Source organism: Mchenga conophoros, linkage group LG11 (genome assembly GCF_057382185.1).
Source record: "Mchenga conophoros isolate Kocher_MC1m ecotype Shallow Benthic linkage group LG11, M_conophoros_male_GT1.1, whole genome shotgun sequence".
NCBI lineage: Eukaryota > Metazoa > Chordata > Actinopteri > Cichliformes > Cichlidae > Mchenga > Mchenga conophoros.
The window spans coordinates 21367149-21386287 of NC_140536.1; the positions used below are offsets into that span (position 1 = coordinate 21367149).

The 19139-nt window shown below is 42.4% G+C and overlaps 1 protein-coding gene across 1 annotated transcript in view; it reads left to right on the plus strand.

Moving 5' to 3' along the window:
- The first annotated feature begins 204 nt into the window (after positions 1-204).
- fhl3a (four and a half LIM domains 3a) overlaps positions 205-19139 on the plus strand; it is a 34270-nt gene continuing 15335 nt past the window's right edge. The window contains exon 1 of the mRNA XM_085291437.1: positions 205-411. The gene's annotated coding sequence lies outside the window, so the exon portion shown is untranslated. The remainder of the gene's footprint in view (positions 412-19139) is intronic.

Sequence of the window (19139 nt, forward strand, 5' to 3'; positions counted from 1 at the left end):
GGATATTAACTCGGCTATAATATGTAATTCTACTAAAACTGACAGCAGCACGGAAAAAATAAGGCCCGGTTGGGATGTACCCTCCACTGCCTAGACTACTCTCAGGTCTCGTTTGAAGTCGCTGCAGGGAGGGAGGAAGGGAGGAATGTTTTTTGGGGGGGCGGGATCTTGTGACTCACCAGCAACTTCCTCAGTAGTAGGACAAAAGTAGCCGGCAAGCTGCATCCCTCTCTGCCGCAGAGGTTTATCAACAGTCAGAGGAAACACAAAAAGTTGCACAGTTGCGGGCGACACGTCGGAGGAGCGATCTGCGAACTGATCCCAGTCCTGATCTGAGCGAGTGCCTGCAGAGGAGGAGGCGGGTTACCACTTTGAAGTTCCAAAGGTGCCTCCAGACTTCAGAGACCCCTGGTAGGATTCAACTTTCTTTTAAAAAAAATATATAGAGAGATAGAGACTTTTCCTCTCCTTATTATCACGGTATTCCTTTTTACTAAACAATGAATTTACCTTTCAAGCAGGAAATTACTTCGCAAAAGATGGATCATGGCAAAATAAAGTAACTTATACATACTGATTCTTGGTGAGGTATTCAGCTGAAAATACATTTCACAAAGAATCTCGAGTTTAAAGAACTTAAAGTGTTGTAATTACTAGTTGTGTCATTACTATTTTATATTCAGTAAATGGATAATAAATAACAGCCTATGATTGTGTCTCGTGGCAAAAGTTTACTCTTTGTGAAATGTATTTTCAGCTGAATAGTGATCAGCTTACTGAAATACTGATTATTATTAGTTGTCTTTCATGTGGTTGTACTGGTAGCACTGCACTTAGCTGCACAGTATGAGCTTCATGTATAATTTAACATCTTAAGATCACATTTACTCTGTACTATTCATGTTGGGAATTGCAAGAAAAGAGCAGGCTTGGGCTTGACATTATGACAAGTATTAATCCTTCACACCTTAGTCAAACACAGGGCCCGTGGATAAGCCTGCAAAGTAAAACCCAGAGACATTTCAGGGGGTCTGGATCTTTTCTGTCTGTCTATGTGTTTTTCTCCTTTCTTTTCTCCTTTGCTTTTCCTTATTATTGTAAAACAGTATATGCAAACATGCAAATGAGGCATAAAACAAACAATGGAGAAACAGAGTGTGTTAGTTTGTGTGACCCACTGAACTGTGTCGAGGAAGGATTAAGGAGGAACTTTTGTGCCACTGAAGCTCCTGGCTGAGCAACGTGTGAAGGCCTCACGGAGCAAAGTCCCTCGGGCTTAACTTGTCATTTCTCCAGCAGAACAAAGTGGGGTATGGCAGTGTGCGTCTGGGATGGGTGTGTCTGTACTGCAGCTTTGAGGTTTGTGTTGGGCGTGTATCGTGACATCATAATGCATAGTAGCAGTGTCATCCTTGTGGTGATTGTTTGGTGTTTCATCTGTTGTGTCATGCGGGTGCAGTGGGCATGCGGTGAGAGTAACGTGTTCACAATGGGATAAAGTTTAATCCAAGGATTGAAGATGGAAATGGTGTTTATTTTTATTTCTACAGCGTAAGCAGATTACAGACACAAAGTATTGTGTTTTTTCTCGGGTATAGTTGGAAGGGCTTTCAGGGACATAACGACTGCTGTTGTGCTGACACTACATGTGATGCCAAGTTACAGACTGAAGATGCAAATTCAGTTTTTCCATTGTGTTAGGAGGGTTTTTATTACATTGCAGTGCCTGTAACAGATCATTAACATACAAAGATTTCGTCAAGTTAAATTCTAACCATGCTTTGAATCACTAGGGATCTCAGAAACACAGAAACTGTTATGCAGCACTGACATACGATATTGTCACCATATAAAGTTGATATGGCACTTACAGTTGCATATTTGCATATCCAGCAGATAAGGAACAACACAGGCTTTTGTTTAGAGCTCTGAAGCTGGCCAAACAGTGAGCATAGCTGTGATATTGACTTTCCTTTCTTAGTTTTGTTCTCTCAACTAGTTCCTGTTTGTTAGCTTTGTCTGTCTGGAACTCAGCATGTAGTTTACAGTCACACTTTCCAGCTTTAGCTGGGAATAGGGTTTAATGAGAGCAGAGATACGCAGTGAGCACAATAAAGTTAGGATGAGGACACGAGAAATTAGAAAATAATGAGGCAAAAATGCTGATACTCTTTGCAAATGAAGGAACCTGTGGATCTGGGTGATGTCTTTGTGATGAGCGAATGCTTATGCATAGTCTCTTGATCCATTGTTAAAATTAAATTATTATTAGATTTAAAGTAAGGGCTTGACTCCTGAAACCCAGTGGTTCCTTAAAAACATGTGTCTTTGTGGAGCAGCTGAGGCCTAGGAGCCAGAGGCAGTCCTCTACTAATTAGAAGGTCACTGGTTCAATCCCTGACTACTGTAATCTGTATGCTGAAGTATCCTTGGGCAAGTTTTTGAGCCCTGAGTTTACCTCAGTGCATTCATTGGTGTGTGAGTGTTGCTCATGATGGTTAGGCAAGGTGCTTATACATAAAGTAACGTGATGAAGGCTTGTAGTAGAAAGTGCTTTGAGTCCCCATTTAATGCAGAAAAATGCTAAATGAATTATTAAATAAGGTGTGTTTTAATGCAAAGACAACAACTGGTTAAATCAACATTAGATCCAGCACCCTTGTTTTCTTTGTGTCACTACAGAATTGAAGGGATGTGCTCTTTTTGAACTCTCGTTGTGCTTTCACCATTGACAGGTTATGTTTATTATTTTTACACAAATGCTTTGCCACAGTGACAAGCAGAAGTAATACCCTAGCAACCAAAAGACAGTCATTCTGTCCCATTTAGCATCTGGGGAGCTTGCCTTGACAGAGCCCACGGGCTGTATAATGTATTTGTTTGCTTTTTTCCCTCTTCCTCTCTCCCTCTCTGTTTCATTGACCATGGTCACATTCTTCAGAGGTCTCAGTGTTTTCTAAAGGTTTCTCCCTGCATGGTGGTTGGACCATGGCCAGCTCTAAACTGTAGTGGGACTGCAGCTAAATGACTTGAATTGGCTGTAGCTAGTTTTATGTGTTGGCACCATTTGAAATAAGGCCAAGGATAATGATGGAGGAACTGGTGGTCAAGTGCTTGCAGGTGGTTTGAGAGCAGAATATAGATTTGTAAAGAAGTGGTTCTCCCCTGACATTTCGCATTGTATTTTTCCTGTCCCTCGGTGGTATGTGTCAGAGTTTTATTTTGATTACTGCTTCAGCTTCTTTCAAAGTTAAGGCGTGTGTGTCTTTTAAAAAGATAGCGGTGTCTTCCTAACCCTCACTTGCATGCCCCCACGCTTTGGTCCTTGTTGTGTCTTGTTTTTCTTTTCAGTTAAAAATCTGAAAATTTGATTATCCCAGTACAGATATGAGACTGCATAACTTGTTTCCAGAATTTTAATGTCTGTGTTACATGTGAGACCATATAAGGCAAAATGTAGTCCTTTCTGCTTCATATACATACATATATATATATTTTTTTTTTCTTTTTTTTCTTGAATGTGTCTCCTCCACCGTTACTCACTTCCCTCTTCATTAGGATATGGGGGCGCGTGGCTGGCAGCATGAGTGTGTCTGCATTCCGTGAAAGGGGGGAAATGACCTCAGGTTTCCTGTGTGGGGAAGGCCCAGGTGCTGTGCTGTTATTGTGAGGGTCGCAAGACTTCCTCCATGGACGCTTTGTTGGTAAACGTCTGAAACATGATCCCTTGAGCCAGGGCCCCTGTGGGAGGTAGTGCCCCCCTCGCCCCACCACCACCTCACAATTCATTCATTTTGCCTAACACGTGTAACTGCTCTTATTTCTCACTGCCACAGTGTTCAGTCCATATGAGATTTTATGTAAGGAGAACTCAAACTTCATATAGACTGCAAAGGCGTGTTAAAGGTAACTGACTCTGCGCTAATGGGGTAATTATGCTCCTTTAGGAGTGTAATTACGGGTCTGTACCTAGCACTTACAATACAGTACCTGCTATCCTTAAAGGAAATACTGTTTTCAGAAGAAATACCAAATTGTGAGGATGGAATAATAGGTAACTTATAACTACACACCTGCGAGTTTAATACAAGCTAATTATATGGCATGAAAGAGTACATCACTCCGCCTTTCACCTTATCCATTCAAGTTTTCCACACGTGTCCTATAAATTTATTACACATTGAATTTATGGAAATCATTCATAGCTTATCAGTGTTTCCTTTGCAGCCTCTCACATGAAACAGATGTTGTTTGGGTGCAGAAATCCTGTCGATTCAATGCTTCGTCATCACATTCAGTTGTGCGCTGAAGAAATGTGTTAGTCACTCATGACTCTTTCTCTGCGCCCTCACCTAAAGGGAAGAGAGTAGGGTCATGTGCCAACAGATGTACGGGACCTGATAAAAGGAATGTCATGTAAAACCTACGGCCGTTACAAAGCCTTCCATCATCTGTGTAACCTGACTTGTTCCTGAGAGCAGGATCCCAGAAAAAAACTTTCGTTAGTTTCTTGGAACTCATTCAAGTCCGCTATGTGTTGACTGAAACTTTGCCAAAAGGTGTGAAGATCTTTGAATTGCATAATGTAATTGGTTGCTTAAAAAGTTGGCACCCATAAATGATGCTGTCCTGGGAAAGTAGTAGATTTTGACAAAGAGGAAGAATAGTTGCAAGTCCCATCAAGAAAAGGGAGAAGGGAGGACTCAGAAGAAAGCTCAAATTCAAAGTCTGTGGACAAATTGCAGGGCTTTTATATAACTGGTAATAAGATGTGTGTTATAAATTCATATAACTAATGGTTATGTTGGGCTGTGGCTAAATCATAGGATAACCTATGGTTAATGGAAGTACTTGAGGAGAGGAATGTTGAGTGAGGAGAATTTCTTCAAGATCCAAGGTAATAAGATGTTATTCCATCCTCATATGTCTGCTAGGGAAGATGAAAAAATAAAGAACCAGTGCTTACACTTCAGATTGTAACACCACACTTTTTGCATGTGGAATAACAGAGAGAGATTCTTCTGGATAATATAATGAGGGACTCACTGAGTTGAAATGATCATGACTTCTGTCACAAGTAGATGACTCTCAAGTTGGTGTGTCTGTTACTTATAGATCCCTGATCCTGATCCTACCTGCTAAAATGCTTTGTAGGTTACTACATGTACATTAATCTAACAGCAATCATCAACTGTATCATCCTTTCCATTGGATGGTCTTGTACATTGGCTTAATTAGGTAATAATTTGAGAGCATGTGGCAAACAGTCCTTAACCACGCAGTGATGCACAGCAGGCAACAAACACAGCAACAGTGCCTGCAGCTTAAAATGCCACCTTTCAAAACACTGCAACCCCCAGAAAGAATGGGCTGTTAGCAAAGAATTTCTTCTAAACAACATACTAGCAGACCTCTGTTCTCATAACAGATGTCTTGGAAAGGTAATTAAAGCTTGGCTCTGTATACCTGCACTGTTTGTTCCACCACAGCACTACTGTATCTCACCTTTACCCCATGCTGCAGTAGTTGTGTCTTTATTTGGCTGTAACTTCAGTTTGCCGCAATGCCAACTGCGCTGGTGTTGATTGCTTCCCAAATACTTTATAGGGTCGGCTCTCACATCTGCACAGAATGAGCCCAGACTGTGACATCACAACAGAGGAAGTGCCGTCAATCGAGTTTGGGTGTGAAGCAAGCTGTTTAGCATGTGCACATTTTTATTTGACTGCTCACAAATGTTTGCTGTGTTGCACAACTGTCTCCAAGGAATGAACCCCAGGGAGTTTACACGATGTCCTGTGTGAAAAGCTGGTACATGTTCAGAAGTGAATTATCTTGTCTCTGATAAATACAACTCTGTTTATTTGGAGTGAAGCTGTAAGAGAGCACGTTCCCCCTTGCTTAACATAAACACTGTAAAAATGCCTGCTCTGCATGATGAAACTAGCAAATGATGAAGAATGTGATTCTTTAGCCAGAATATCTTCGTAGTTCTTTTTTGCCTTTTGCGCGCACGTATCGCAGGCACACTTTAATCTTTACGGGTCTGTGGCAGAGACAATAGTCTCTACAGAGAAAGCAAGCTGAGACAAGCCAGACTCGCTGCATACACAGAGGTGTGGATTTATGTCAGTCAATAAATTGTGCTGTATATGACAGTTGTGCCCTTTTCAAAATACACAGAGGAGAACGCGTTCACTACTGCTTGGGTAGCATTTGGCACTAATTGTAAACCTGTCAAAGTTACATAGAATAGGTGTTCGAAGAGGGCAGGATATTTTTTGGCCTCCCTTGCTTCCCTGTCTTCTCTCACCTTTACTGGATACTGACTGGCCCTCATTCAGTGCCTTGGAGGAGCCATAAATGGCAGAAAGTGGCCGTTGTCTGGCTATAAAAGGACGTTAGCTTCTCTGTGAGAAGACGACGGTGATGTACGACTAAAACGACTAACAGAGAACTGGGAAGGGATTTTGTGGCTTCTTTGGTTGAAGTGAAAAGCGAGAATGAAAGGGTGAGATGGCTAGGAGAGGTGAGCGCACGCATTTATCAAAGGACTGTTACAGAAAGGTGTAATCAAAGGCAAATGTACATCCCTACTGTTTATAGTACACTCTGTGCACCACCTCTCTGTCTTAGAGAAATTTCTATTAATTTGCAATAATTTCAACAACTATTTACTTTTATTTCAAAAATGCAAACAAGCAAAAGAACACATTGTGCATCCAGCGATGCGTCTGGCATCATCTCTCCACTATGAAACTCCTTAAAAGTGATGCAGTGTAATCTTAACAATGAAATACTGCCGTGTTTGAAAGTGTGTTCACAACCAGCCAATCACATTCAGCTCAGGATGTTTTTAGTACTTTCAGCACAGCTCCTAATGATTCAAACTTTTCCAGCACCCCAGAATTATGTAGGCGTTGTTTTACTTTTGTTTTAGCGTAATCACCTGGCATTGAAAACCATCATTGGCTCTGTAGCAATTCCAAACCTTTTTACCAAGGACAGAAAGTCCACGCATGCAACACTGAGCATGGAGCCTTTCACTGTTTTTGAATATGAAGGAAAACTATATATTTGCTGAAAATTTACAGACAATTTCAGACACTTAAACTTAAATATTGCGTAAGTTTACATGCATTTCATATATAATTTTTGATTATTTGTTTATTATTACTTATCGGATATATGTTGGGCTGTGATGCAATTATTCTTGGATATAGTTGTCTGCACAGTTCAAAAAATTATATTAAAAAAAAATCTAAAGCCAAGATGTCGTCATATGATGACTATGTCTCTGCCACAGCTGGAAAAACATAAAAGGGCACACAAAATAGGCCTTTTTGCAGAACATGTGGTACATCAATACACATATGGCTAAATGAATTTGAAAAATAGTACCTTGGAGTGCTTTTGCAGCAATTCAGTTTCATTTGATGGGGAAAAATTATAAATGTCTGGACCTCATTGTTGCAGCCTCAATGAAGTGTATTTTTGTGTCTTTGGAAATGTCTTCTTTTTGTTCCCTTCTTGCAGCTAACCGTATAGTGTCTATGTTGTCTTATCTGAGCATTATAAGAGTCACTGTGTAGTTTTCTGCCCTTATGCGTAGAAATAAAGCTGTCTTTGTGATGTTGTAGAAATTATGTGACAGATACAGACCCCCCATTACAACTAGCAGCTTGATGTATTGTGTATGGCCTGGGCAGCGAGTCAAACCACCTACAGAGATGGTTTTTGACCGCATTAGTGGCAGCACAGTACAAATATAACATTTCTCCAACACAATGCAACATCCGGGTTTTAAAAAAAGTTTTTTAAAAGTTAGGATGCTGATGTGCAATAATTTGCAAATCATTTAAACCCCATATTTAACTGAAAATAGAATATAGGCAAGTCAGATTTTGAAGGTGAGATATTCTACTGTGTGTTTAAAATTATATTTGATAATAACTACCAGCAACACATTTGAACATAAAGATTCTACATAAATGGATATAAGCTTTTCTGACGCTTTGCTCACATATGATGCACAAGAAATAATTTGGTTTTATTTATATAAAGCCATTACACCACAACAATTGTCTCAAGGCATCTTTATATAGTAAAGTAAAGATGCTAGAAGGTAACGTTAAGGTCTCGCCTTCTTCCATCCTGCTAAACGCCCCTCAGAACGAGACAGTCTTCCATATTCATACTATATTCTCCAGTCTTTTCAGAAGCCTGGCAAAAAACACTAAGTTGTTTTCCTACTTGTCCTAAGGTCCACCATACGTTTGCAATTCTGTCAGTACTTTAATGGACCTAAACATTCAGCTTCAAACAGAACCACATCCAGTGTTGGCAATGGAAATTAGATCAATGGGTAAAATGCAGGCCAGACGGTGAGCAAAGCAAAGCAGAGGGCCAATGACACAAGCGCCATGACTTCACTGTGGAAGTATTCAACCCCCCTTAAAAAACCCCATCCCTCATCGCATCGCACACTTTCTCAACACTGGTGAGTGGAAACTGTTTAAGGTTTAATGATTGCTGAAGAAAAAAGAAGGAAAAAGTGTCCTATAGTATGAGAAGACTTGCATGATCAAGCTCATTTGAGACACTGCGTGTTTCTTGAGAAGGTCAGGCATTGGATTATCTCAGTGTCTCTGCACAGCACTTTGTGCCATGTAGCTTTTAACCTTTATCTACTGCTAGTCTAATAGTGAAGGTGGATCCATGTATCCTGATAATTTACACTTAGCATGACTTACATTTACACTTTACTTGATCGATGAAGAGGCTGTGAAACCAGGATGCTATCCTTGTGGCTTTAGCTAAGTCCTCAACTTGTGTCTGTTTTGTGTTCAGCACAGTTCCCAAATCATTCTTCTATATAGGAAAGAGAAGCAGGACAAAAGCTGAATAAGGTCAGACAAGAGTCGGGTAGGAGCTCTGGTTAATAGATTGAAAGAGATAGACAGGTCTTCTTTGGAAGCAACATAATTCAGCAATGCTATCAGTGTTTACCAAAGCACCTGTTTTCACATCTCGCCTCTCCATTTAACAACTGCAGCTGGGTCTTTGCATTTTATCACCGATAATGAATTAGGTGGGGAAGATGAATGGTGTTTTGCATGGCTGCATGATAAAGAGATCCCAGCGTGTGACACTCTAAGATAAGGACCTGACGGATTGCAGCTCTCTTTCGGCAAAGTCAAGTAACAAGCTTGGATTTCTGAACTTGCGGCTCATCTCGGGGACTTAAAACAATCTCAGATAAATCTACTGGGATGTATTGTGTATCACAGGGACTGCTGTTTTTTGATACTAGTGCTAATCACTTTTAGGTGACTATACGCTTACATCTACTACTATCACTCCACCTCTCCCTGGTTTTTCTGCAATGTTTTTTTTTTTTTACTCCTACGGCTTTGCCTAGGTCACTACACAAATAAATGAATGCACTTGTGCGATTGTGGCCTTGTGAGTGGATGCAAGAGCTCAAAACATAAATGATCAGAACTAGTAAGGGACAAAAGACATATAGTCTGAAGCTTTGTTCGATGGCGGCAGAGAAAAGGGGAAATCGGTAGGTGTAAGAGCAACTGAGGGACGTGGGGAGGTAAGGGTGGATGCATGTCAGTGTGATTTATGGACACCTTTTGAAGTGAGCTCATTGCAGCCACAGAGCCTACCTGCTGCATTTCAGAACCGAGACATTCTCCTAGCAGTCAGGCGAGGGGGATGTCTGACCTCTAGGTCACTAACCTCCACTAGTGCACCGCTCACATATACACATCCTGGTTTTGTAGCCAATCATCATGTGTTTTGTTGGGGTTTTTTTTCCAGAAAGCATACATGCACTGCCAAGACATCAGGTAGTCACATGACTTGGCCCAGAGTAACCTATTTAAAGGTTAAAGCAAACAGGGAGACTGACAAAGAGGAAAAAGAGGCGGCTGATCTCCGGATCCTAAAAAGTGGGTCACAGGAGATATGTTCCTACACAGTCCTTTCTTCTTTTTTTTGCATCAGTATGCAGAAATATAAATGGAAATTTATACAATCTCAAGTTGAGTCTGAATGGAAACTGATTTTTATCGTCCCTTGCACTTTAAATCTCACTCTACGGTAGTCTCACCAACAATGACATCATTGTTTGACTAAGTAAGGCTTCCATCTTCCGAACTGCTGGTGAGGGTTCGAGTGTAAGGGGGCGCCTGATCATCAGCCTGGTGTGAATTCATCAACTACTCATCATGTTTAGATTGTTGTTACCAAGATCTTCCCACTGTGTTTGAAACTCATTTCCTTAATGCATCAGACTGCTTGACCCTATCAGCTTCATTTATGTGAGCAGAAAAGCTGGAGATCATAAATATGAGAGATAATTACACCCAACAGGAAGTCCCCACAAAGAAAGTTAAACAAACGGTGTGTGTGTATGCAGCTGCTCATTGCACTCTTCGTGCCACTTATTGCCCCCTGTTTTGGTTGCAGTGTTTATTTTTTGTTTGATCTCTCTACACTCTACCCTCAGCTTTGTGTGCACTTGCATTAGGTGTGTGTAAAAACGTCCACAATTTGCTGCAGGTGTATCTGTGACTTTGCCCTTCCGCGGGACTGTTTCACTGTGTTTAGACATAATACATCTGTTTTTCATTGTGACTGTGTGTTTGCAAAATGTATGTGAACATCTCTCTGAGAAGTCCCAGAGATGTCTGTGTTTGGGGTAACAGGAAGAAGCAGTGTGTGTGTGCATACTGTCTTGGACTTCTCATTGTTATCCACCGCATACGGGTGAAAGCGGTCATCGGCCAGTAGGAAATGAACCTGGGTATGTTTCTCAGACTGATTAGCAGAGTAAAGGAAGTGGACATCACATCTTTTTTTTTTCTTTTTTTATGACCGGGGAACATGACGCTTGCGTTACAGGCTTCGCTCTTGAAATAGTGAGGAAGTCCAGAGTCGCCTTTTCAGGATGGCATAACACATCAGTTTTCACATTGCACCAGCATTCCTAATAAAACGTTGGGTAGTGCCCTCAGGCAGAAGTGAGCAGGATGAAATGAGAGCTAAACGTCACTGCCAAGAGGTTTATGGTGCTAGGGAATGAGGGCACTGTTTACTTGTTGCCATGGAAATGTGTCTGAGAAGGGAAAGAATGGCAACATGTACTGGAAATGACTTCTAAGCTAATCATCCCAGCCAGTTCACAATTGGCATGTTACCCTTATTTTCTTATCCAGTGAATTGCTTTTTTGTTGTTGTTGTTGTTTAAATAAACCTGTCTTTTCAGGGTAACAGTGTCAAAGGGGGAGAGAGGTGAGTGTTCTGGTCTGCTGCGGTTATGAAGGACAGTTTGTGCAGCTGTTGTCAGGAACGTAGATTTCTCTCACCCCTTATAATGCATAAAACTCATAAAATCCCTGGCGCTCAGTGAATGAAAACATCCACCTGCTTATTACAAAATGCTGAATATTCATGTCTGGGGATATTTGGATGAATGTCTAAACAGAGAAATAATAAAAAGCTCCCTTGCCTTGAAATTAACCTCAGGGTCAGGTGCCATCACTGCAGCCACGAGCCGCAAGTCTAAATGAGTTAAAAATAATTGCTTGCACTTGTGAGTGTATACTCAACAGTTGTGTGTGGCATGCTCAGATTGCTGAGTGTGCGGGCTGTGAAACTCTAGCCTGGTTCCTTGATGTCCTGGCTAGTTATGCTGACTAAGCAGCATTAGGAGACCACCTGGGAATGACCAAGAGTCTGAAGGAGCCATTTTGTGTCTTTTGGTTCTTTAGTTAGCCTCAGGGCTGGTTTCCCAGCCATGAAGTAAGTATAGTCCTAGATTACAAACTTTTATCAATGGAGATGTTCATGGATTTATTTGCTTTTTGCTCTGTTTTGCGTTGTTTTTTTTAGTCTGGGACTAGGCTTAATCCTCGTCTGGGAAACTGCCTATAAATTTCAGTGCCCCCCTGTGACTAATAGCCACAAAATCAGTGTCTAAGGAGCAGAGGTCTGAACATGTTTAAGTTTCCCACCTCTGTGGCCATGCTTATCCAGTATACTTTAAGTTTAGACATAAAATACAAGTGCATAGTTAATTAATTGTGTTAGCAGGTATGTGAAACATTGGTGACTCACATTATAGGCAGGATTAAGTGGATTTGTGCATGTGTGTGAGTTACCCCCAAACATTACAGTTGTTTTTACAAACTTTGTTACTACAAAGTGTCAGTTGCCTGAACCCACTTATTGAATCAATCACTCTTTTGGCAAAACCATAAGCATTTTTTACCTGTTTAGACACATCTTGTCAACACATTGTCATTGTGATGCACCTGTGTTGCATAATGGTGAGCACAGGTGACAAAAGTCAAACACAAGTAAAGCTCAAGTGTCACTGGTTGAACACAACAATTCAAAATTTATCACACTTGTGGCTAATGATGTGAGGGTACATATAAGCCAGAGCACTGGTTTGTGAGGCACTACAATGGATAGACATCCAAAAAAAGGAGTTTGTGTGAGAGGAGGTTGAGCAGGTCAAGGTGGTCGAGGTGGTCAGCGAGGACAAAGAACAGTACGGTAATTTCAGATGAAATCAGAGCTACTGTGATTGATCATGTCCTTGTCCATGGTATGACAATGAAGGAGGTCGGACTAAGGGTACAACCAAAAATCAGTAGATTCCACCATACTCCCCTTTCCTGAACCCCATTGAAGAATTCTTCTCCTCATGGCGGTGGAGGGTATATGAACGCCAACCTTACACCAGGATAAATCTCCTGCAAGCCATGGAACTGGCCTGTGGTGACATGGGTGTGGAGGCATGTCAAGCCTGGATACGGCATGCCAGGGGTTTTCCCCCCCATTGCCTGGCCAGAGTAAATGTGGCCTGTGATGTAGATGAAGTCCTGTGGCCTGACCCAGTACGGAGAAATGATGCTGTGGCGGAGTAATGCACTTCTTTTCTTTGTACTTCATTTTTAATATTTGTGTGCTTTATTTCTACGTACAAGTGCTACATGTAAATGCACAGGATTTCTAGAAATGCCCAGGTATTTTGGTTTGCAACATGCATTTAGCCTAAATAAACATTTATTTCTACCACTTCATGTCCTGAGCATTGTGTTTTCCTTTTTTCTATGTAGTGTTTAGTGACTACTCAGTAGAGTATTTAATTTAGATTGACTTGAGGCATGATTTGATGGCATAGTTCAGTTTTGAGCACAGATTGAACTGTTTTGGGGTGAAAGTTTGGTTTTGAAGAAGAGTCAGAGGTTTTGTGAATGTAGCTTGAAAATTGGGTTTTGTGTTCACAGTTTGGGGAAAAGGAGAGTAGCTTCCCAGGAATGAGTCTTAACAATCGAGAAAAACTGTAAGACTTGATTTTAGGTTTGATGTTAGAATGACATAACAGTTTGACTGGGCAGTGTCCTCTCAGAGACGCAAGTACAAATGCATGTGTGTTTGTATGTTAACTAATGACAGATTCAGTCACTGTGCTACATTACAATGCATCAATCTGTGGCCCTTTCAGACAGGTCTCTAAAGGAACTCTAAAAATGACTGCTCCTCTTGTTTTCACTCAGAGTGAAAACAGCCATTCCTAACAAGGTCAAAAGTTGTATAACACAGATTTAAGTACAACAATAAAGACATAGCCATAGCAAATAGAAAAGAAAAGGAGAAATGTCCATGACTCCATCACAAGTTATTTTTATTATATCACAAAGCATGGAAAACAAAGTCAAAGCATTTCCAAACCACTGTGTAATTAGATTTAATTTCCCAAAATGCCTTAAACAGGTTATTCTGCCCTCACTGATACACTGGATACAGTTATGCAGATAGATAAACTCCTCGACAACTGACAGGTGTATCGTCCCTTTTATTGACGCTGCCTTCAATTATCAACGGAGTGAAACTACAAACAGAAGAAATAAGCAATATTCAGCCTATATATTCACACGATAATGCAAATCAGTTGGCTAAACTAGCTAACATTGGAAAGAAAGTAAATCTGAATACAGTACACCTTTAACCATAAAAGTGCATAAATAATAGCAAATATAGTTGCATTAACTCTTGTTCAACTTAAATACTCACAAGCGATGCTTTCTGTAAAACAACGAAGAGGATGGATGCAGATGTTTATCTGAACAACATGCTGAGTCAGTCTTTTCTCAAAGTGTGCTGCATTACTAACTCTACAGCTAATAACAAACAAATCTTGGCATGAAAGAACTGTAGCGACTCTTGCTGGTGGGAAGAAGAACTACACCAGCACACTCCCCGTCTGACATCTATTGGATGTCATCACCATCTTTAAGGATCAATGTCTCTATTAGTATTTCGCAGCAGGAGTACAGTCTCTGTCACTGGTCTTAAGAAGGTTTTAGATATTCATCCAGAAGTGACCTTTACCTCAATCTTTCTGACATGTCCGTCTTGGCTAGGAAAGGTCTCAACAACCACCCCCATGGGCCAGTGGTTTCTTTTAGCTCGACTGCCCTTTAGAAGAACTAGATCTCCCTTTTGAAGGTTTTGACTCACAGATTGCCATTTTCTTCGCTCTTGGAGTGTCAGCAGGTACTGTGTTTTCCAACGGTGCCAGAAGACATTTGAAAGATGTTGCACTTGTCTCCATTGGCGTCCGAACATATCTTTATTGTCAAAGTGTCCGGGTGGTGTAGGTGGTAATCCAGTTTTCTGCGTAAGGAGGGTAGCAGGCGTAAGAAGAAGGGGGCAATCTGGATCTGATGAGACTGGTAGTAGCGGTCGAGAGTTTACAATAGCGGTTACCTCTGCTAGAAGGGTAACGAGAACCTCATGGGTCAACAGGCGAACTGAGTTGACAGTTAGCATAGAGTCCAGTATGCGCTTCACGATGCCGATCATGCGCTCCCAACTTCCTCCCATATGAGAACTATGAGGAGGGTTGAAGATCCATGTGCATTCATTCTTGGATAAAAAGTCTTGAATTTCCTGGTTGCCGCAGTGTTTTGAAGTTATTCCGAGCTCCTTGCATGCTCCCAGAAAGTTGGTCCCACAGTCGGACCTCAGCTGCTTTACTGGTCCTCGGATAGAGATGAATCGTCTCAGAGCATTGATAAAACTAGACGACTCCATCGTCTCGATGACCTCAACATGAATGGCCCTGATGCCCAAGCAGGTGAAGATGACGGCCCAGCGTTTGCTGCTAGCAAGGCCTCCTCTTGTTCTCCGAGAGCTTATTGTCCACGGTCCAAAGACGTCAACTCCGACGTAAGTGAACGGGGGGCAGACTGTCACACGATCGATGGGTAAGTCTGACATTTTTTGCGTTTCTGTGTTCCACCTGAGCTTGCGGCAAATTACACAGTGGTGGATGACTGAACTGATGCTCCGTTTCCCACCAACAATCCAGAAGCCAGCGGATCTCATGGCTCCCTCTGTGAAATGGCGCCCCTGGTGCTGCACCTGTTGGTGGTAGTGTCGGATTAGTAAAGTAGTTAAATGGTGGTTGCCTGGGATGATAATGGGGTGTGCTTCGTCGCTTTCCATGCTGGCTTGTGAAAGGCGACCACCAACCCTGAGACAGTCTGCATTGTCTTTGAAAGGAGAGAGTTTTCTGAGAAGGCTCTGTTTTGGAATGTCTTTTTGGGCTTGAAGACATGTGAAGATGTCAGGGTAAACCTCGTGTTGAAGACCACTCAGAACAACGCTCTTTGCCTTACTGTAATCTTCTGGACTAAGACTTTTGCAGATATGCCAGCCATGACACCCTTTTGGGGGAGTGCTATTCCTGTAAAACCTTGCAATATGAATGAGCCTTGCTATTGCTCTCAACAGTGACCCCCAAGTAGAGAAAGACGCAAATCGTCTCGTTTCGAGGAAAGAAGCCACGACATTGGTTGAAAGTGATGTCACTGTTGGACGGATCTCAGGATCTGATTCAGGATTGACTAGTTCAAAGGTATGTTTAGTCACTTCAGGAGTTGCTCTCAGTAGGTAATCTGGTCCTTTGAGCCATGTGCTTGATGAGAGTGCACTAGCTGGGATTGATCTTGAAGCTATGTCGGCTGGGTTAAGCTCTGTTGGAACGTAGTTCCACTGCTCTGGGTTGGACAATTTTCGAATCCTCTGTACGCGATTGCATACATAGACGTAGAATCGTCTGGATTCATTCTGTATGTATCCAAGTACCACTCTGCTGTCTGTGAAAAATCTTGTAGAATGGAAGGGAACATCAATTTCCTCTGTGATAATGTCAGCAATCTCGACAGCAAGAACAGCTGCACATAGCTCGAGCCTGGGGATTGTTATTTCTTGCTGCGGTGCGAGTTTTGCTTTGCCAAACATGAATCCCAGTTCATTGTTGCCTTCTGAGTCTGTTAGCTTGACATAGGCTACTGCAGCGATAGCTTTTGTAGACGCGTCACAGAATATACAGAGCTCCCTTTTTTCTGCACCATTGAAGGATATAGAGGTGTACATTCTCGGTATTCTGACTTCTTCGAGAAGTTTCAGGGACTCTTTCCATGCACTCCACTCTTGGAGCAACTTTTCTGGGAGTGGATCATCCCATTGACATATGTCTGTGGAAAGTTCTCTAAGGAGAGCTCTGCCTTTGATGCTGACCGGAGCTGCAAACCCGAGAGGGTCAAACAGACTGTTGACAACTGAAAGTACCCCTCTGCGGGTATAGGGCTTCTCAGCAGTGGACGCTTGAAACGTGAATTTGTCTGTTGCAATGTCCCAGCTTATTCCAAGGCTTCTTTGCATAGGTGGAATGTCAGCTCCTAAGTCAAGGTCTTTTAGACCTTTGGCTAGATCGTTTTTGTGGAATGCCTTCATTACGTCCACGTCATTGGATGCAATCTTGTGTAGCCTCAGATTAGATGAAGCCATAGTGTCTTGAGCGTCTTGCATAACAACAATGGCATCAGTACTTGATTGGAAGGAGGCAAGACAATCATCTACGTAAAAATGTCGTTCCACCAGATGTTGTGTAGTGATGTCTTGCTTGTCTCGGTCCTCTGATGCCCTTCTGAGTCCGTAAGTTGCAACCGCGGGCGACAGGCTGTTGCCAAAGACATGTACAGTCATTCTGTATTCCACGATCGGTTGATCCATGTCATTGTTTTGGTGCCAGAGGAATCTCAAAAAGTTCCGGTGGTCCTCCCTGACCACGAAGCAATGGAACATTTGTTTGATATCGGCTGTGACTGCCACCTTTTCTTCACGGAGTCGCATCAACACACCCAACAAGCTATTGTTGAGGTTGGGCCCAGTAAGAAGAACATCGTTGAGGGATACTCCATTGTGTTGTGCGCTTGAGTCGAAGACAATGCGTATTTGTTCCGGTTTGCGCGGGTGGTACACGCCGAAGAAGGGGAGGTACCAGCACTCTTCTTCTTTAGTGAGTGGTGGCGCTATCTCAGCGTGGCCATTGTCAAACAAAGTTTGCATAAAGTCTGTAAACTGACCTTTTACCTGAGGGCGTTTGTTCAGCATGTGGCGTACTGATGTAAGGCGTTGCATAGCCTGCCGCTTATTGTTCGGCAGCCGTGGCCTGGGTGAACGAAAAGGTAGTGGCGCGACCCAGCTGTTAGCACTGTCCTGGTAGACTTCCTTATCCATTATCTGTAAAAAGGCCCTTTCCTCCTGTGAGTAGCCGAGGCTCTCGTCCAAACTTGTTTGTTTGAAAACTGTTTCTCCAATCGAAGAGTGCTTTCTTCGCATTGGGGTGTTGACCTTGTTGTAGCCTTGCGAGTTGAAACTTTCCTTTACCTGAATGGCATTTTTGCATGGAAGGAAGTGACTTGGACGACCATTGTCTAAGATGTTCGTTTTGAAAATGTTAGCACGCACGGGTTTGTGAGCTCCACCCAGGCAAACGTTGCCAATGATCACCCATCCAAGAGCTAGCTTCTGTGCAAATGGCGCATTTGGAGGTCCATTGCGCTGGTCGAGAACTTTGTGTGCTTGAATAACGTCCGTTCCAATGAGCAGCAGGATCTGAGCACTCTGGTCGAGAGCCGGGATTTCGGTTGCGATTTCCTGAAGGTGGGTGTGGTTTCGAGCAGCTTCAGCTGTGGGAATCTCACTGCGATTGTCGGGTAGCATATCACACTCGATAAGTGTCTGGAGCTCAAGACGTGACGTGCAATCTGCCGATTCCACAATGAAGTTAAAAGCTCTCCTCCCTGTCACTTCCTCCAATCCAGCACAGGTTCTCAATTTATATGGAAATGAGTTTCTTGTGATGCCAAATGTGTCAAAAACCGATGATTTTGCGAGTGACCTGTTGCTTTGGTCGTCTAGGATGGCATAGGCCTTAAGTTTCTTTTCAGGTGAGTTCTTTGGGTAAATGAACACAAGGCAGATCTTGGCACATGAGTGACTTTCAAATTCACTTCCACATACTTGTGTGCATGTCGAGATAGCTGTGGGCCGTGCTGCATTGCGCTCCCCGCCGTCAACTGTTACCGGCTCTGCAATAGTAGCTGTCGCAGTAGTCGTTGATGCCAGTCCCGGATGAAGAGCTGTAATGTGTAATTTTGAATCACATTCTGTACAATGTATTTCTGACTTACATGTCTTTGCCTGGTGGTTTGTAGAAGCACAGCATCTGAAGCATATCATGTTTTTCTTGAGATAGGCCTTTCGCTCCTCCAGTGGCATTTCCCTGAATGCTCTGCATTTTTTGAGAGCATGAGGTCTTTTGTGGATAGGACATTCCTTATTTGGGTCCTCAATGTTTGTAGGAGTTGATTTCGGCTCCGTACTGACAACTTCGGTTCTGATAACTGAGATAGGTTCTCTTTTAGCGTGTTTTTCGTAAAGTTTATTCGTCTTTGAAAGGGCAGGAGGAGGCGGCACAGACTGCCTAAAGCTGGGGTCGTTGCACATTTTTGCTTCTCTACTGATGAAGGCCACAAATGCAGAGAATGGTGGAAATGACACGCAATGGTCCTCTTTGTATTTAGAACCATAGTTCATCCATTTTTCTTGCATAGCATAGGGGAGTTTTTCCACCACTGGATTAATGCCTCTCGCTGTATCGAGGTAGAGTAGACCTGGAATGTAACCTTCACTCTTTGCGGCATCTATTTCTAGGAGCAGGTCCTGTAGTTCTCTCAACAGTAGTGGATCTTTGTATG